Raw genomic sequence first — 20565 nt, forward strand, 5'->3', positions numbered from 1 at the left:
TGCATGAGACAGATTTGCATACAATGGAGGCAGTGCTCTCAACTACCATGGCTGGCCACCCTTGAGCTAAACACTTGACGTAACTCTAATAGTAGCACTTGGCTCAATTCTTTTTCCTAGGGCCTGTAATAGGTACTTTAGTTGCACATTGAGAACTGGCTAGTCTAGACAGCAGGAGCCACTTCACAGTGAAGTACACAGTTGGCTCATATGGTTGACCTTGTCCATTAAATTTTAATTTAAGGATAATTTATGTAATACCAGATTTTATACTCACAACTACATTTTTTATAGGCAAGTATTTCTCAATTGTAGGCATTTTAATGTCAGGTGTTTTTCCCAGCACCCTGATCTGAAGTTAGTACTAAAATAGACAGAGAAGGGAGAGGTGGCGGACTGCTGATGCCAAAATATTGTAAAAACCATAAAAACAGTGCAAACACAGGAAGTTTGAAATCCCAAATAGGTAAATGGTAATTTCATCTTTCAACATGTTTTAAATCTGAATTAATAGCACTGGATTTAATTGATTGATCAAGCAGAAAACAGTTCAAAGTTACATTTTCACTGTTTGCTTGAACATAGTAACATAGTAAAGATGGCAGAAAAAGAACAAACTGGTCCATCCAGGTTGTAACCTTATTATAGATGTTGATGATGTCAGCAGAGTCATTTCACATTTCTGAAAAGGGATAATGAGGTTCATGCATGCTATAATTAAACTAATAATGTATTATGCACTTGAGAGTGAGAAAATTCTATTATCCCACATGAAAGCAGTTTATTAATTTCACTGAGATATGCAGGGCTTCTCATTTGCTTTTTCAAAATATAGGTTATGAATATTTTTATTTGCCTAAATCTGCAAATAATTTTGTGCTGGACAATTTTCTAACTCTTGAACTCAGGTTATAGAACAACCATAAAAAGATTTCAAAGCAAGCAAGATGTGGGAGACCGAGTGGCGTTTCCCTGGCTGGATACAGAAAGCCACACTGACGCCTTTCTGATACAGATAAAACTTTATTAGACAAACACAATACTTCACAATGGACTTCCTACCTTAGCAGTAGTCATTTAAACACACAGGGACTGTAGACTGCCTTGCTTCAGGTCAGTGTACCTTTACTCCCTTCTGGGTTGGATAGAGCGCTTTGCAGGAGCTGCCTTCCTCCTGGAGGCATAGGGGCCTCCTGGACAGAACTGGCTTGTACTCTTATCCCAGCCCCAGCTGGGTCCCGCCCACAGAGCTCTTTCCCTCCATGGTATTTAAGGTGGACCAGGCCCCATGCCTAGTCCCACACAGGTTTAGAGAGGGAAACAGAGTCCCACTGTCACACATGAATAAAGTCTATGCTGGACAGTCAACATTTAAGAGGCATGTTTTGCAAACTTATGAGAGTAAGAATCACAAAATTGGTTGGTTTTAGTCTCAAATTCCAATTCAAGTCTCAAAGCTTAGTGTATCCTGCATACTTACAGAATTTTATAAATTAGGCATAATCAAAGTATAAACTTTTTAAGATAATTTTATAAGGCTTATGTAAAAATTAAACAGGCACTTCCCGTGCCTTGCAAAAATGGCTCAGAAGAATTGTTCTATTCCTGTACAAATTGGTGCTTTAACCAACATATGAAAAAACTTAGATATATGTGGGCATAATTTTACAGTCTGGGATATGAGGCAATGAACATTTATTACTAATATGTATTAGCATCAGTTCCTCTATTCCTTATTATATTATACTAAGATTGTTTTTACCTGCCATTAAGTTCTTCCCCTCATCCTCTCCTCTTTTAACCTTCTCTTAGGTCCTGTTGTCTCCAAGCGATTTTAGTTCCATCATAGTCCCTCATGCATACAAACACATCCCCCCGTTGGAATCATATGTACTCATAGCTTCATTGAGTGCATGGAGATAATTGTCAAAAGGTTTTTCGCAAGTAAATAGACTTTTGAAAATTCCTACATTTACACGTATAACTCCTTTGAAAATTTACTCTATAGGTGGTTCTATAATGAGGCAAGGTGAGGCAGCTGCTTCAGACAGCCAAATTTTGAGGTGGCAGTCACTGACCCCCAAAATACCTCTGCAGAAGAGCTATTTGGTATCTTAACGCCAGCAGGGTTTCCACACCCAGCTGGCAGGAAGATCTGCAGGGCGGCGTTGCTGGATGACATGCTAGCAGGGTTCCTTCCCACTCTCTGCCAGCAGAAGGCAGGCCCCCATGGCACTACATGACGATATGCTGGCAGGGTTTCCATTCCCTGCCAGCAGAAGGAACGTCTCATGACAGCGGGGATACTGCAGATGATGTGTTGGAGAGGTTCTCACTCCCAGCCAGCAATGGGAAGGTCCCATAGCAGTGGCACACCATGACGACATGCTGGCGGTTCCACTCCCCGCCAGCAGTAAAACCTGGTAGTGGTAAGATGAACTGGAGTGGAAGGGAAAAGGATGAAGGTGGTATGAGTGTCAAAAGGAAGTGAGGAGGTATGAGGATTTGTGTGACAGAGCATGTGTGCGAATGTGTGTTGTAAGAGAACCTGTATGCATGTGTGTGAGAGAAGGTGTATGAGAAAGCCCACTATTCATGTGTGTGTGTGAGAGAGAGAACAGATATATATATATACACAAAAAAATCTGGTAATATGTAGTAATGTAAGCTACTTGACTGACAAACCCAAATACTCTCCAAAGGAGTGAGAAAAAGCACTAATATGAATGGATGTGGTAACAATTATAAAAGTAAATCTATATTGACATTTGCTTTTTTACTGAGATGTGAACCCCAAAGGTGTTAGTTACAAAAGTAGATATGTGTTTATATATATTATATTTACCAATATGTATTAAGTTCTACTGTTAAGTTTGTGCTGCGACCATTTTCATACCATAGAAAAGATAATTTGTTTGACCAGAGTATCCTGTCATTTTGTTGGAGAGGTTCTGTAAAAATGGTATTGGGGAGGACAAACACCATTGTGCAAATTCTTTGTTTGTAGTATGAACTACATGTTTGAGTTCTCCATAAAGTAGCTCGATGATGTTGAGGTCAGAAGACTGTGATAGTCACTCCAGGACCTTCACTTTCTTCTGCTGCAGCCACTGAAAGGTCAACTTGGCCTTATGTTTCAGATAATTGTCATGTTGGAAAATCCAAATGCTCCCTATTCATAGCTTCCTACCTGATGAATGCAAACTCTCCATCTATATTTTCTGATAAGATGCTGTATTCATCCTGCCATCAATTTTGACTAAATTCTCTGAGTCACTGTAGCTCACACATCCCCAAAACAGTAGAGAGCCACCTCCAAGCTTCACAGTAGGGATGGTTTGCTTCTCTTTATAGCATTTATAGTTGTGACCATAAAGTTCAATTTTGGTCTCATCACTCCAATTTATTTTGTTCCAGATGTTTTGAAGCTTCACTAGGCACTGTTTGGAATATTGTAAGCGGTGAGCAATGGATTTTTTTCTGGCAACTCTGCCATGCAGTCCATTTTGTTCAAGTATCTCCTTATTGTGCATGCTGAAACACCCACACTACTTTGTTTCAGAGAAGCCTGTATTTCAGTAGAAGTTGCTTGTGGATTTTTCTTTACATCCCAACAAATTTTCTTGGCAGTGGTATCTGAAATCTTTCTTAGTCTACCTTGGTATTAACAGAACCCATAATTTTCTACTTTTTGATCAGAGTTTTAACAGTACGGATTGGCATGTTCAAATCTTTGAATATCTTTTTATATCCTTTTCCGGATTTATAAAGTTGAACTGCTTTTGCTTGCAGATCTTTTGCTTTCCCCATGCTTCAGTAACCACTAAAGTCAATGCGGCCCTGGATGAAATACACAATGGTTTCTCAAGAGCTAATAAACTCATTGACTATTTATACACAGATACTAATTATAATCAAAGAAGGCATCTCAAGCTGTGTTTGTCAACCTGAGTGTATTTTATTAGCCCAAACATTCAAGGGTATGCGGACTTTTGAACAGGACCATTTTATTATTTCCCTTATTGCTATAGTTTGTTTAATGATTGTGCTTTTTTGTGATGCATAGTAATTTAATTTGTTAGGAAAAACAAAAGAGGATTAGATGCCAGTCTTTTCAAAATTTAAGAGAAGTGGAGATCAGATATCCGGTTCGTGGAGCGAAGGCACCATTATATGAATGGAGTCCACGAGATTATGATTTTTTTCATAGCAATCAAGACACGCTCCCACTGTGGATTATTTTTAAACGATATTGAATTACAAGCTTGATGCTCCCCTAATGGTTTTGAGTTCAAATGAGAGTCTAAGCCCCTGAGGCAGCCGTTGCAGGAGCAGCGAAACACGGCCTCAGTCGGGCAGTTATTTAAAAAAAAAAAGTCTCCATTACAATAAAGATTGAAAAAGACTTTGGCGTCTAATCCTCTTTTGTTTTTCCTAAAGGCTTTTTTAGATCGCATACCTTCTTGCTTTTTGGGTCCACCCCTAATAATTTAATTTGTAACACATTAAGAATAACAGACGTGTTTTGTCTGATCACTCATGTTTTTTTAAAATGTTATACATCTTACAAATTCTGCCAGGGGTATGTAAAATTATGAGCACATCTTTATATGAAAGCATATTTGACTCCTGTGTGGTTGACAACTATAGATAAAATGAAGTTGGATAAGTGATGGAGAATTTATGAGAATGGAGGAGATCTATGTCATATATTAAGCTTAATTCAAGCTTTTCCTTAATTGAGATGATCCATCCATCTCTCCCTCTAATAACTGGACTAGCTTTTTAGTTAGCTTTTCTTTCTCTGAACAAGGCATAACTTCGCAGGCAGGTTATGCATCTTTCTACCTCCCATGTTAGTAAATTTGTCTTCATTCTTTGGCTTATTGTCTCCACCTTTATCCCATCCCCCGGATAATTTACCCATTGTCCATTCTCACCCAGTTTCATATGTTTTGTTCCTTCTAGACTCCTTTTCCTAGCAAAGTTAGCTTTGATCCCCTGTTATGTATCCTGGATATGTGATACTGTGCATTTCTAGTTTCTTGCTCTCATGAAGAGCTTAGTATTTATTTGTAACCTTGATCCCAGTTACCGTATCCCTTGTTTGATGTAATGCATTCATTTGCTTTTATCGTTTCACTGTAAACCGATGTGATATGTAATTTTGCACAGGAATGTCGGTATATAAAAGTTCCAAATAAATAAATATATTAGTGTTATGCCCTAAAATACATGATTGTTGGACCAATGATAAAGACTTTATTACGCATATGCTAGGAGTAACTTTTGGCACTTTTTTTTTTTTTTTTACTGGCTTCAGGGTCTAGAAGGTAGATACAAAATAAAAGTAATTAAGAAGATTTTACTAATGGGTAGGAGAGTAATCTTAAGAGATTGGAACAATGTTTCCATGCCTACAATATGTACTTGGATTGTAGAAGTGAGAAAACTACTTGAGTTGGAACTATTGTCCTCTAAATATAAAGGAAAATACAATGAAAGGAAGAAAGAATGAAAGGAAGTTATCCCGTACGTGGGAAAATCCTAATGTGAAATGTTAATGGTAATTGAGAGTTTGTGATAAGAGTAATGTATATTGGGAGGGAAGAGGATGGTGGGGGTGGGGGTGGAAGGGCATAAAATGAAAATAAATGGTTTTCATTGTAGAAGAATATTCTTTGAAAGTTCCTTGTTAGTACGCTTTCTTATTATTTATTACATACATATTGGTATTGTGTGGAAAAGTATTGTAAATTAATGATTGTTTGGTATCTCTCTTTGCCAAGATTAATTTTAAAAACAGTGTAGCAAACCACTATAAACCAGGTTCCTACCTCCACGAGCTTATCAAGTGTTGGAGCCTTATAATGTGGTCTGAGTTATATCTGGATTTGAATGATGTGTTTTAGACCTGTCAAAAAAAAAAAAGGTTTTCAACCCTGCAGAGGCTGCAACATGCTGCAATCAAAATGAAGGAATATAAAAATACATCAAAAATCGTTGTGTGCTCTCTTGTGAATGACAAATATTCTGCAAGAACAGGTATCTAACACGCATATTGTTAACAAGTTGGGAAAAGGGCTGTACTGTTTAGCCTGCTCAGAAAACAGCATTACATAGCCAGCAGAGAAAGAAGTCAACGGAATGCTGGGAGACCATTTAAGGTAGAAAAGGCGCAATTTGGCTGGCTCTGTCTGTGTGTGCAGGGTGGGGATGACGAGGAGTTGGAGCCAGGAAGAGGAGCATATCTGGCAGCCCTGCAATCAGTTCTTCTCCTGAAGAGCTAATTATTAAATGGGAGAGACAGAAGTCCATGCTGTAAGGAAATAGAGAGACAGATAACTATTCTTGCTTCATAGCTGAGCTACATGTAAAATCCCAACAAGGGACAGAGGAGCCAGAAGCTGAGAGACTTCCTTTCCCGAGATATGCAGGCCCCGGAGCACATGGCTGGATCACCCTCCTAAGAGACCTACTTAAGTAATTTAAACTTTCACAAAGAGTAACTTGGCAGAGGAGGGAGAAGGTTTATTTCCTTGCCTTTTGTCATAAATTCAGTATCTCACCTTAATTGCTTCAGCCTTTCAGCCAAAGTCAAACATAAACCATTGCTGGCAGATGCTGGGAAAGAAAAACTGGTGGACCATGGTCTTTCTGTAAGAGACTTAAACCAGGTCAGCTTTCTTTTTAGTACCAAGTAAACCATTTGGGGAAGCTCTCCAGGAAAGAGACACCTTTTTACACACTGCAATGCTCATTTGGTTTGTCATCTAGCCAGCTCCACCATCAAGAGGGATTACTTCATTTTCTTAATTGTTTTTTCCCCCCTACCATTTTGTGTTTGGGACAGGGTGCACCCTTTACAAACTGGTGACCTTGGGATGTTTCCCCCTCTCCCTTTTTGAGTACTCAGGGCTAAAGACAATTTTTGAAAACTGTGTACTTCACTGCTTTTGCCCCCCCCCCAACCTTTCTCTATTAGATCTTCCTTTTAGTTTTTGTTTTTACAATCCATATGAGTATGTTGGTTGCCCTGGCTAACAGGCCATACTCGGTGTTATTTTTGCATTGTTTGATTTAAAATAAGAAAACTGAAAGCTTATATTATACTTCACTACTGTACTTTTCCCATTTAATGTTCTAGTTGATTTTACTGTCTACTTACACAATACGAGTAAAAGGGTTAATTACCGTTTTATTCTGGTATTGATGATTTTATCTGGACTGTAGTGCCACAAGTGAGAGGGTGTTTGGGAAGGGCACAGAACTGTGGTATTGAGGTGACTGGAACTCTATCTCATCCCCCACTTAGGCTATGGACCCAAAGATAAATCATATTAATAATTCATAGCCCGGACCAAGGGGGGGGTGGGGGGTGGGGGGAACGGGGACACAACAGTTTGTTAAAATAACAGAAAAATGTGATGGATTATCAAAGTCACTAACCCCTTAAGCAGCATGAAACAGCTCCAAACAGTATTTTTCTCTAAGTCTTTCCTAAGATGTTTTGCTAATTTCATTGCAATAGAATAAGTTAGAGTAAAAGGAAATAGTGTGGCATGGGCCATTTCCCATTATTTTCTATGGGAGGAAATGAAGAGTTACATTTTCCTCACAAAGGAAATAATAGGGGCTATGTGTGCAAAAGGACGGCCAGATGGATTTGCTCCTCCTCTAAGCAGGAGTGGAGGATCTGGGAAGCCAAAAGCCATGTATCTAGGTGGAATAATAATCCTTTGGTGGCAAGAATAGAGACAGAAAGGAGACTGAAAAAGGAAAGTGTAAGTGGGCTGTGTCTTCTGCTCACTCCAAATATCTTTATTTGGGTCCTTGCAAATAATTTTTAGATTGTTTCAAACAAGGGTAGACTGGCCTACTGGGGGATTGGGCAAACCCTCGTGGGGCAGAGAGTGGCCAGTGCAGAAGGCAAGGCTACAAAGGGCAGTATGTGTCCCATCTGAGCCCACCCTATTAAAAGGGTGGGGGATTCATGGGGACACAGCATTAGAATCGCTACCGGCCCTAGAGTCCCTGAACATATAAGGGGGCAGGCTTGGACAAGATGCATGGCTGCTCTGCAGTGCCAGAGTACAGGTGGATAGTGAGGGATGCAAGTAAAAAACAGGAGCAGGAGTGGCTGGCATGGACCGCAAGATGAGATACAGGCCAGGCGCCAGGCCTAGCAGTAAGATCACTACAAATCATGTCCTCCTACTGTCCTACAGGTGCTATAGTTTAGTCCATTACCTGCTATTAAGTTCACTTAGAGAATAGCCACTGCCATTAGCAGAATAGACTTAGTTTTTGGGTACTTGCCAGGTTCTTGTGACCTGGATTGGCCACTGTTGGAAACAGGATGCTGGGCTTGATGGACCCTTGGTCTGACCCAGTATGGCATTTTCTTATGTTCTTATAAACCTTTTTCTGCATATATAACTGTGATAAAGCAAGCATTCCCTCCCAGTTAACAGAACTAAGAGCAGCTCCCCTAAATGACACAATATTTAATATAAATGATATTAAATAAATGGCCTCTTAGGAAATGACTTAAAAGATGGAATGAGCAGGGGCGAAGGGTGACTGCTGAAGTTGGTGGTACACCAGAAAATTTGATGATGCTAGATGCCCTAGAACATAGTACACCTGCCTATATTACCTTATAAGCACTACTTTCTCTGATGCAAATAATCTATCAATTTTATGCTCACAGCCAAATTTCCCTTTAAGGATTGGGTTGCTAAGTCCATCTCTTAAAGAAATTGCCCAGTCTCCTAACAGTGGATACAATAAAATATATGAATGGAAAAATATTTTTGGAAGAACATTCAAAAGCACTTTCTATATGCATATGAAATTAATCAAGAGCAAACTTCTGTTCAAAATAGAAATGAGGAAGAGAGGACAATATTACCATAAAAACCAGTGATGAGAACCATAATTCAAAGTATACAAGAAATTGACCTTTAAAATACAAACAAACCTTCACCATATACAAAATAGAAACGTGTCAACAAAAACTGTACTGGAAACCACAAGTCCGACTGTATTATGCAGTGCAGCAATGCAAAAGCAGAAACATTATCATTCCTCACAAAAATCAAGCAATAAAATCAAGAGATATAAAAAAAATGTGCATCAATTAGTGCTAGTATTTATCAAACACTAATAAAATATTTCAAAACATCTGATGAATAAAATATATAGAGGTTGATATCCAAATTTAGCCAAATAAGCTGGGGATGTTCCGGAGAGGGCAGAGCCAATATTCAGAGTTAGCCGCTTAGCTATATCTGGCTAACTTAACTAATCACTCTGCGGCTGAATATCGACCTCCCAATAATTAAAAAAAGTTCTAATATTTCTACCCAAAAATAAAATATTTCAAACTATAGAAACATTAAATTACACCAGATAATTAAAACTAATAATGGTTAAAAAAAAATCTCCTGCTCCCCATACCTGGGATCTTTTGATTTCCACTCACCCTGAGATTATCTTAGACTGGAGGAGGTAGGGCCACACAAACTCTCTCTTTTTTCTCATTCACCTACACATACTAACATTTGTTCTTTCAAACACTTCCTCTCTCATCTAAACGCCAATGCTCTCACACACACACAGGCTCTCTGGCCCTCACATACACCTTATCTGTGTGTGTGTATGTGCATGTACCTGTGACACACCAAGCCCTAGACACTAATACACCACCTACCGGGCAAACAGAACAAGCTGATTGCTACAAATCCTTATAGAGAAATTAAATGCCAGTCAAAATACTGAACCTTTGTCACACATGTGCATCACAGACAGACCCTTACATAATTCAGAAAAATGGACTACAAATTAGAAACAGAAGCATGTAAACAAAACTGAAATGGAAAGCCCAACAAACCAGACTCTATGAACTCTGGAATACTGAAGAAAAAGTAAAATACAAATATATAAGAAATTCACAATCCCAAAGATGGCATATTCCAATCGCTGAAAGACAAAATAATCTTTTTTATTTATTTGTTTTTACCATTGTTGTCTGATCTTATTTTTCTAATCGGTTGGTCCTGGTCTTTTTTTCTCCTTTGTCTGTATTTTCCTTATTCCTTTTTCAGGGTCTCTTTTATACTTTTCTGTTTCTTCTCTCTCCTGTACTTCTTCCCTTCCTCCTCATACACACACACAGGTTCTCTCACACATGTGCGCTCTCACACAGGATCTCATTCTTGCATGCTCTCTCACATATACACATAGGTGCCCACTCCCACACACAGGCTCCCACTTTATGTTCTCTCTCACATGCAGGTTCTCAGTGGTGCCTGCTCTTACATACAGACTTCCATTCTCACAAATACACACACATAGGCTCTTGCTCTTACATGCTCTATCACACACAGGCTCTCTCATGCAGGTTCCCACTTCCATACATACATACACACAGGCTCTCTCTCATCCTCCCACAATGACACACACAGGCTCTCACTTTTACATGCTCTCTTAAATAGCTTCATATTCCCACACAAACACACAGGCTCTCACATACAGACTCCCACTCTCATACATACGTACACAGACACACAGGATCTCATTCTCACAAGCAGACTGCCACTATCACACACATACACATATGCTTCCACTCTAACATGCAGGCTCCCACATGCTTTCTCTCACATACAAATTCTCACACTCACATGCCCTCTTTCAGGCTTCCTTCACATTCCCTCCCCCCAAGCAGGCCTCCATTCACACACACACACACACACACACACACACACACACCCAGGCTCCCATTCACCCCCCAGGCAGGTTACCATTATACACATACCCCCCCCTCAGGCAGGTTACAATTCATACAGAAACCCCCCCACACACACACACACACCTAGGCAGGATACCATTCACAAAAATGCACACACTCCCATACCCAGGCAGGCTAACATTCACACACACACACACCCACACCCAAGGCAGGCTAACATTCACACACACACACACCCCCCCCCACACGAAGGCAGGCTACCATTCTCACTCACACCCACACACCTCCAGGCAGACTCCCCATCGGAAGATGCTCCTCCTGTGCCTGTCCCGCAGTATTCAAAACTCAAGGGGCTAGTAATTCCTCTATGCTGATTTTGTGATGCACGAGATCAGCACAGAGCACCTACTGGCCATATGTGGTTTGAATTTCAGAGGACAGGCATACTTAGAGGAGCAGGAGATTGGGCTCCTTTCTCCTCTCGGCCACCGGCGTCCTCCCGGTCCTGCTCTTTTTGGCCGCCGGCGGGATGGGGGTCTATCAGCGGCCTCCCAGGCTTGCTCTTCTTATCGGCTTCTGGTGGCCTCTCAGTCCTGTTCCTTTTCTCTCCCACCGGTGACTTTGCAGACCTCTTCCTCTTCGCTGTTGCCGTTCCCTTGGATGTACATGCTCCAGCCCTGTGAAAGGACCTCTCTTTTTAGGCCGCCAGTCAGTTGGTGGTGCCTGTGCACCACTGTGCACTAAGGACACATGCCCATGGGTGTGAGGGAGTGTATAAAAAACTCTCTCAAAACAGCTATCTGGCCCGGTCCTTCTTAACAAGCAATCCAGCTACGAATTCTGGGCTAGGGAGGATCCCTGCAGCTTTGGATAAGAAGGCAGGGCCCAGAAGGCTGAGATAGCCCCAGAGAGAAGGCAGGAAGTGAGCCTTAGCAGTAACTGCATATATTGGATTGTTGCGAGACTGCTGAGGTAAGCAGACTCGCACTGTATTTTTGGTTTTGCTTGTCAATAAAGAGTTTGGTTTGTGTGGAATCAGCCTCCATTTTGTACTCCTAGCTGTTTCCGAACTTGTGGCTGTGCCTGAACCACCACATATAGTGGCAGTAGTGGATCCCTGTTCTAAACAGGAGCACCGACAGGAGGCCACAGAGACAGAAGAAAAAAAATGGGTTTTTTTGGAGCCTGGCTGCAGAAACAGCCTGGGAATAGGCCAGAAAAGGGGGTTTTTTTGTTATTTTTTTCTCTTATCCCAGACAGTCTTCAAGCTTCACCGTTTGCACAGCTGGAGAAGCAGAGACGATACAGCAGGTGATATAGCTGTTGCGCTGGAGGTGGACCCTTGGCCTGGTGCAGGATTGGTACGGCCCTCCAGTCGGACTCGGAGAGTGCCTGCCACCAGGAGGCGGAGCACAGGAGGCGACAGAGGCTAGCTGGAGCTTCACCAATAGCAACCCGGTGTTCCCTCAGGTTGAGCCCTTGGTTACCCAGGCCACCTGGTCTTAGGTGGGCCTCGCAGGGTCTCCTAGAGAGGAAGTGCACAGGAGTGCCCATCACGAATAAGGGTGCGCAGTCGATGTCCAAACCAGAGTGTCCAGAGGTCACAGGAGGCCAGAACAGAGAGTCCGAATGAATAGCGAGAATCAAGGCCAGAGTAACAGTTCAGAATAGTCAGCCGAAGCAGGGGTCAGTACCTGTAGTCAATCCAGAAGTAGTCAGGTCAGGCAGAGATCAGGTTCCAGGCAGCGATCAGGAGTAGTCAGTGTTCAGGCAGAGGTCAGTTCCAGGCAGCGATCAGGAGTAGTCAGAGAACAGGCAGAGGTCAAGTCCAGGCAGCAATCAAGAATAGTCAGGAGCAAGCAATGGTCAGTACCGTGAAATCAGTCCAAAGGGTACTACCAGGGATGGAGAGACGAAGGACCAGAAGACGCTGGAACAGGAGACAAAGATGCTGGAACAGGAGACGCTGGAACAAGAGACGCTGGAAGGCAAACTAGACACACCGGAATGTACGACCTGATTGCCAAGGCGAGGAAGTGGTGTCAGACCACTTCCTTTAACACAGCTATCAATCAGGATGCGCCGTGGAGGTGGGATCTGCCCCGGCCCTTTAAGAGGCCGGGCGGTCCGCGTGTGTGCGCCTAAGGGCGGGGCCGATGCCACGGAGGATGCCGAGCCCCGCCGTGAGGCCTGGACTGGAGCCTGAGTGCGGGGGAGCCGGGGACGCCGCGAACTGGCTGCGGCGTGAGAGAGCCTGGAGCTTGTGGATGGTCAGGAAAGGTGAAGGCCCGGCCACGGAGCCAACGCAGCCGGGAAGCACAACAATAGCTTCAGATACAATAGGTGACACAGCTACAGAAATTCATGCAAAATTTACATGAACAGTTCACCCAGCATTAGGGATTGCTGGTGCAGATTTCCCAAGCCATGCAAGCTGCCACAACCCAGATGAATCTACCTCACGTCGTATAGAAACATAGAAATGACGGCAGAAGAAGACCAAACAGCCCATCCAGTCTGCCCAGCAAGTTTCGCACTTTTTTTTTTCTCATACTTATCTGTTACTCTTGGCTCTTAGTAACCTTTTGGTTCTATTTCCCTTCCACCTCCACCATTAATGTAGAGAGCAGTGTTGGAACTGCATCTAAGTGAAATATCTAGCTTAATTAGTTAGGGGTAGTAACCGCCACAATAAGCAATCTACACCCATGCTTATTTGTTTACCCAGACTATATAATTCAGTCCTTGTTGGTTGTTGTCTGTATATAGATCCACTTTTCTTTATTCCCCCTGCTGTTGAAGCAGAGAGCTATGCTGGATATGCGTGAAGTATCAGTCTTTCTCCCCTGTCGTTGAAGCAGAGAGCTATGCTGGATATGCATTGAAAGTGAAGTGTCAGGCTTATTTGGTTTGGGGTAGTAACCGCCATAACAAGCAAGCTACTCCCCATTTTGTGAATGCACATCCTTTTTTCCACATTTCCTCTTGCCGTTGAAGCTTAGAGCAATGTTGGAGTCGCATTAACCGTGTGTATGTTTATTGAATAAGGTTATTATCTCCAGGTAGTAGCCGTCATTCCCACGAGCCACCCACTCTTCATTCACATCCTCTAGACTTTATGGATCCACAGTGTTTATCCCATGTCCCTTTGAAGTCCTTCACAGTTCTGGTTTTCACCACTTCCTCCGGAAGGGCATTCACCCTCTCCGTGAAGAAATACTTCCTGACATTGGTTCTGAGTCTTCCTCCCTGGAGCTTCAAATCATGACCCCTGGTTCCGTTAATTTTTTTCCCCGACGGAAAAGGTTTGTTGTTGTCTTTGGATCATTAAAACCTTTCAAGTATCTGAAAGTCTGTATCATATCACCTCTGCTCCTCCTTTCCTCCAGGGTGTACATATTTAGATTCTTCAATCTCTCCTCATAAATCATTCGATGAAGACCCTCCACCTTTTTGGTCGCCCTTCTCTGGACCGCCTCCATCTTGCCTCTGTCTCTTTGGAGATACAGTCTCCAGAACTGAACAGAGTACTTCAGGTGAGGCCTCACCAAGGGCCTGTACAAGGGGATAATTACTTCCCTTTTCTTACTCGATATTCCTCTCTCTATGCAGCCCAGAATTTTTCTGGCTTTAGCTATTGCCTTGTCACAGTGTCTAATGATCTGAAGTCGGCGAAACAAACATCCCAAGGTCTCTCTCCTGCTCCGTGCACATCAGCCTTTGTCCCCCCCATCGAATACAGTTCATTCGGATTTCCACTCCCCATATGCATGACTCTGCACTTCTTGGCATTGAATCTCAGCTGCCATATCTTCAACCACTCTTCCAGCTTCCTTAAATCCAGTCTCATTCTCTCCACTCCTTCCGGCGTGTCCACTCTGTTGCAAGGAAGGAGTGGAGGAAATGAGTTGGGATTTAAGGAAGCTGGAAGAGTGGTCGAAGATATGGCAGCTGAGATTCAATGCCAAGAAATGCAGAGTCATGCATATGGGGGGTGGAAATCCGAATGAACTATATTCGATGGGGGGAGAAAGGCTGATGTGCATGGAGCAGGAGAGAGACCTTGGGGTGATAGTGTCTAATGATCTGAAGTCGGCAAAACAATGTGACAAGGCGATAGCTAAAGCTAAAGTCCTGATTAAGATGAAAGCAGGGGAGGACCCAGAGATTTTTCTGAAAACTTCAAAAGAACCGCCCGCCTATTGGGTTGACCAGAAGCCAGCTGGAACACATGCAAGACAAATTTGTTCACAGGCAAAAAATAAGTAGCCTTTCAAGCAGCCAAACTGGATGGAAGGGCCACCTATGTGGAAGTCAAGACCATCATCCTAGAAAGAGCTGAGTATAACTCAGAGACATACCAGCAGTTCCAGTGGGGCGTCCTACAGCCCAGGGAAAGCTCTGAAACCTGTGCCATTGTCTAAAAGATGCTGGCTGAAAGTGGCTGCTGCTGGAGGCAAAGACCGGCCTTGAGGTAGCCAAACAGGAGCTTCTAGAACAGTTATTAGATGGGCTTGACCTGCCGATGCAGAACTGGGTCTGTGCCACCCAGGCTCACTTTGGAAAAGGAAATAGAAGTGGCAGACAACTTTCACCAAGCACAGTTCCCAATGTGGTATGGAGGCTAGAAAGACAGCCCGCACAACCACCACGGCACAGTAATGAGACTGAAGGACCCCAGCAGCAAACCTCTGAGGTGGACAGCTCATTTTCTGTAACCAGACCAGCCACAGCCTCTCCTGTTTGCTTCAACTGTGGAAGGAGAGGTCATTTAGCAAGGGACTGTATATATGTGGGAAGTAAAGTTATGAACATAACTACTATTAATCAAGTTGACTTAAGGAACAGCCACTGCTATGGACATAACTGCTATTAATCAAGTTGATTTAAGCAACAGACACTGCTATTACTGGCATTAAGAAAATAAGAAGTTGCCATACTGGTTCAAACCAAGGGTCCATCAAGCCCAGCATCCTGTTTCTAACAGTGGCCAATCCAGGTTACAAGTACATGGCAAGTACCCAAAAATTAAGTAGATCCCATGCTACTAATGCCAGTGATAGCAATGGCAATTCCCTAAGCCAACTTGATTAATAGCTGTTAATGGATTTCTCCTCCAGGAACTTATCCAAACCTTTTTTAAACCCAGCTACACTAACTTTCCTGACCACATTCTCTGGCAACAAATTCCAAAGCTTAATCGTACGTTGAATGAAAAATAATATTTGCCAATTTGTTTTAAATGTGCTACTTGCTAACTTCATGGATTGCCCCCTACTCCTGTTAGTAGCATGGAATCTATTTAACGTTTGGATACTTGCCAGGTACTTATAACCTGGATTGTAAACTGTTGTAAACAGGATACTGGGCTTGATGGGCCCTCGGTCTGACCCAGTATAGCAACTTCTTATTTTGGGAAATTTCTAAACATTTTTATGAGATTTTTATTATTGGATGTTCTACTTATCAGCTGTTTTGAAATATATTCTATTAGTATGTCTTTACTATTATGATTGATCTTTTATTTTTCTTGATTTTATTGTTTGTTGGGCTTTCTATGTTCTGTGTTTGTGATCAAGGTGAAGGATTCTGCTAGGGTATAGTCTATAGCGATCTGGCTTATTCTGTTTTCAATAGGAGGTGTATTGGTCTTCTAAGGCCTGTTGTAATATTTGCAATGCTGTTCTTTCCTGGGTATGGGTGTTGCTGTTTAATTCCTGGTAATAGGCTGAGCAGTGAGACTAGATTTTCTGTATTTCTGTGTATAAAATAAAATGCAGCAATACCTGTTTACTGAATTATTAATGCACATTTTTATTTTCAATTTGCTTAGTATACTACTATTTAAAATTCTACTTGCAAACATAATATATTTTTCTGTGTGTTTAAATTTAAAAATTATATCTGGGGGTGCCAAAGGAAGTATCCATGCTGGGTGCTAAATACTTTAAGTAGGCCTCAGGCACACAACTCTGCACATTTTATTACATAAGGACCAACTAGAGCAGGAAGGAGCAGGTATATTGGGCTTAATCATGCAGCTAAACCTTGCCTCCTCATAAAACCTCAGTCTGTCAAATACAGATGGAAAGCGAAGGGGGAGAGTTTGGAGGGATTCCTGCAAAGTTGCTGCAACCCTGAGAAAGCCAAATTTAAAAAAGTTTGCTTTACAAAAAGGGAGGGATTTTTCCTGGTTTAAAATACCTGACTGGGCTCTTTCACTGTGTGGCAGTGTAAAGCTTTGCTGAACACCTGAAATACCGGTATGTTTTAGTAAAAACAAGTACCTGTACCAATATTGTAACAGCCCAGCCCTAGTAGCTTAGTGAAAGGGCTGCTTTGAATTTAATAACTATGATGCCTGCTGTTTATAAGGGTATGTATAGAGATGAATATTTTGCCAAATCACATCCTTTTGTTAACCTGGAACTTGGAAGGTTTTTTGGCCTTGCTTCCTTTTCCCTATTGTAACTGGAATAGAAGGTGGAGACTACCAATAGTCCCAACAAATAAAGGTGTTTTTTTTTTTTTTTTGGAAAACCCATGTATACCTTTTCTGTGTTTTTTTTCTGAAATCAACCCAGTCCTGCCACCTTAGCTAGAGGGCTGTAGTGGAGTTATATAATTAAGTTTTGAGAGCCTGGTGGATATATGTAATACCCTGGTTATACCAGAAAGCCAGAACTCTTGGTGTGTTTAAGCTTTGAGTGTGCCTGGAGGACAGCCTCAAGCTGGGGCTGCCAGAGGCTTCAGAAAACCCTGAACAGGGCTAAAGCTATTTTTAACCTGTTGCTGAACTGAGTTGGATTTCTTTTTAAATGACCCCCATCCCGTGGCTAGAAGCCCAAAAGCATTTTATTTATACTGAAGCTGGGAGTCCAGCATTGTCTAGATTTCAACATCTATCCTCGTGAGGGAATCAGCCCCTTGGCTCTCTCACTAAACCGAAACGAAGGAATTTGGGTAACAAAGGGCATTTTATGTTCAGATGACATCTGAAATGATGTGTAACCATCAAACTCAAGGCATTATAACTATGAATAAAATAAAATCTGCTCTCTTCCTAGTTTAATTTTCAAAATCTGCCTTTGAAAATGGAATTATGTCATTTTTATTTATCTAAATAAATTTCCTGGGAATTTATGAGTTAAATAACTCAGTAAACACAGATTCTGTTGATCCCTCTATATGTAATCTCATTTACAAGTCTTAACTAGCCTTTGTAATAGGGTTGTCAACTGTCTAGATTTTCTTCGGACAGTACAGAATTTCAAGGCAGTGTCTGAAAGCCGGATGGAGGGTTAAAATGTCCTGAAATTATCCATATATTATTCCTCCAGTCCAGTGAGGTATCACATCTGCTAACCAGCCTGAAGGAGCTGTGGTTTCACTCCACAGCCTATGGGTGGCGCTACAGTTTAGGAAATTGCCTGAACACCTCCCCTTTGCCTCCTGCAGCAACAGTTCATGCCCCGAGTCTCCTTTTTCAGCCCTCTACCCACAGTGCACAATTAAAGGCCAAACAAGGCCACCGGCACCTCTCCTTCCTCTCGCAGCATTCAATTAAAAGCCAAGAAAGACCACTGGCACCTCTCCTCCATCCCGCGGCACGCAATTTAAAGGTTGCCAGCACCTCTCGTCCCTCCCACAGCACACGAAAAAAAGCCGAGCAAGGCCACTGGCACCTCTCCTCCCACCTGTGGTGTGCAATTAAAGGCTGAGCAAGATCGCTGACACCTCCTCCCTCCTGCAGGGTGCAATTAAAGGCCAAGCAAGGCCGCCGGCACCTCTCCTCCACCCATGGCAGAAGAAAAAAGGCCCATTGGAGCCATCAGTATCTCCCCTCCCGCCCACCATGCAACAAAGAAAGGTCCAGCGGAGCTGCTGACACCTCCTTCTGCTGTCCATGGTGTATAAAGAAAGGCCCAACGGTATGTCATCTGAAGCAGAGGCTCCAGCGTGAGAGTGCCAATGAGTGAGAGAGAGGGAGAGAGCACCAGTGATTGAGACACAGCTTGTGTGTGTCTGTGTGAGAGGGAAAGTTGACAGCTTGTGTGTGTGAAGAGAGAGTGCCAGTGAGTAAAAGCTTGTGTGTATGTGCATGTGACAGTGAGAGAGAGAGAGAGCACAGTGAGAGAGACAGCACCAGTGAAAGAGAGATCTTGTGTGAGAGTGAGGGAGAGAGCACCAGTGAGTGAGAGTGAGCCAATGAATGTGAGAGAGCCTGTGTATGAGAGAACCTTTGCATGTGTGTGTGTGAGAGGGAGTATGCATGAGAGTGAATATGTGTGAGAGAGAACAAACAATATGGGATATGTGTGTGTGTGTATGTATATATATATATATATATATATATACACAGAGAGAGAGAGAGAGAGAGAAAATAAAGTATGCACCCTCTCCCCAACTAATCCATGACAATCTCAGGGTGAATGGAAATTAAAAGTTCCCAGGTATGAAGAGTGCAGGACAATTTTTCGTTTTGTTTTAATTATTGGACTTTAATTTGATGTATCTGCTGTTTTGAAATATTTTATTTGTATTTGGTAAATTAAAAAAAATGTTTATATGAGTGTTGAATAGAATAACATACAATAGTATGTTATTCTATTCAACACTCATTTTAAAATATGTATTCTTTTTAGTATGGTTTTACTATCAGGAGGTTTTATAGTTTGTTTTGTGAGGAATGGAGATATTTCTGCATTTCCATTCTTGAATGTTATACAGTGCCTGGCTTATTGCAATTTCCCACTGCATGTTTCTATTTATACTTTATGATCATATGTTTGTGTCATATGAAATATTTTACTAGCATATAGTTTTTGTGTAGGGATCTATGGAAGCCTGCCTTGATCTGCTTTTCTAATAGGTGGTGTATTGGTGTGTAGGATTTGTAGTAATATTTGCAGTGTTGCCTTTTCTTAGGTAGGGTTTTTACAGTTTGAGTGCTGGCAGTTAATGCTGTTTTGATTCAGGAGGGTTTACTATATTATAATTTAGTTCCCTCATGGCTTTCTGACCAGCAAGCCCACATCCAACACACGTTACAATAGGCCTAATGCAATATGGGTTCCAAGGGTCTTTTTTGCAAGGTTTTCTAGTTTGCACCACAGCAGTATGTGTAAATGGAGAGGCCGATATTTAAAACGGCATTTAGCCAGTTAAGTACTACTTATCTGGCTAAGTGGTGCTGCTGAATATTTGGCTACGTCAGTGGGCGCCACTTAGCCGAAGAAGTGACTTATCAAGTATTTAGCTGGCTAAATCAGGGAGGAGGTAAGTTAGCTGGATAAGTTAACCGGCTAACTTGATATTTATTGTTAGCTGATTTATCTGGCTAATTCCGGTCAGGCCATAGGGCTGTCTTAAAATTAGTCATATATACTTATCCAGCTAATTTTAAGATAGCTGGGTATATTCAGTGACAGCACTAGTTAATCACATAGGTATATCCGGTTAACCAGCAGAACCATGTGGCAGCTGAATATGGACCTCATAATATACATATTGTGATATGTTTACCTCAGAAGACTAGATTTTGAACCTAATATAACTGTACCATTTTTAATTGTATGTAGGGAGTGGTCACGCAAGGCTGTAAGCTTTGCCTAGTGAACTTAATACCCTTGCAGCAACCCTGGGATAGCAGTGATGGGTAAAGAAGTGTGACATCAAATTAAAAAAAAGACAAGGTGGGGAGGGGGGTGGAGTTGGTGTTTAGTTGCATATTTAAAATAAATTGTTGTGTAGAAGGACATAGGCAAAAAATTGGCTTCATGGGTCCAAATGTTTGGAATTTTCACAGCTGA

General features: G+C 42.0%; 1 protein-coding gene across 8 annotated transcripts in view; it reads right to left on the reverse strand.

Annotated features, from left to right (window-relative positions):
* MCPH1 (microcephalin 1) overlaps positions 1 to 20565 on the reverse strand; it is a 714835-nt gene that overhangs the window by 38844 nt on the left and 655426 nt on the right. The gene's annotated exons all lie outside the window — the stretch shown is intronic.

Source organism: Rhinatrema bivittatum, chromosome 3 (assembly GCF_901001135.1).
Source record: "Rhinatrema bivittatum chromosome 3, aRhiBiv1.1, whole genome shotgun sequence".
Taxonomy (NCBI): Eukaryota; Metazoa; Chordata; class Amphibia; order Gymnophiona; family Rhinatrematidae; genus Rhinatrema; species Rhinatrema bivittatum.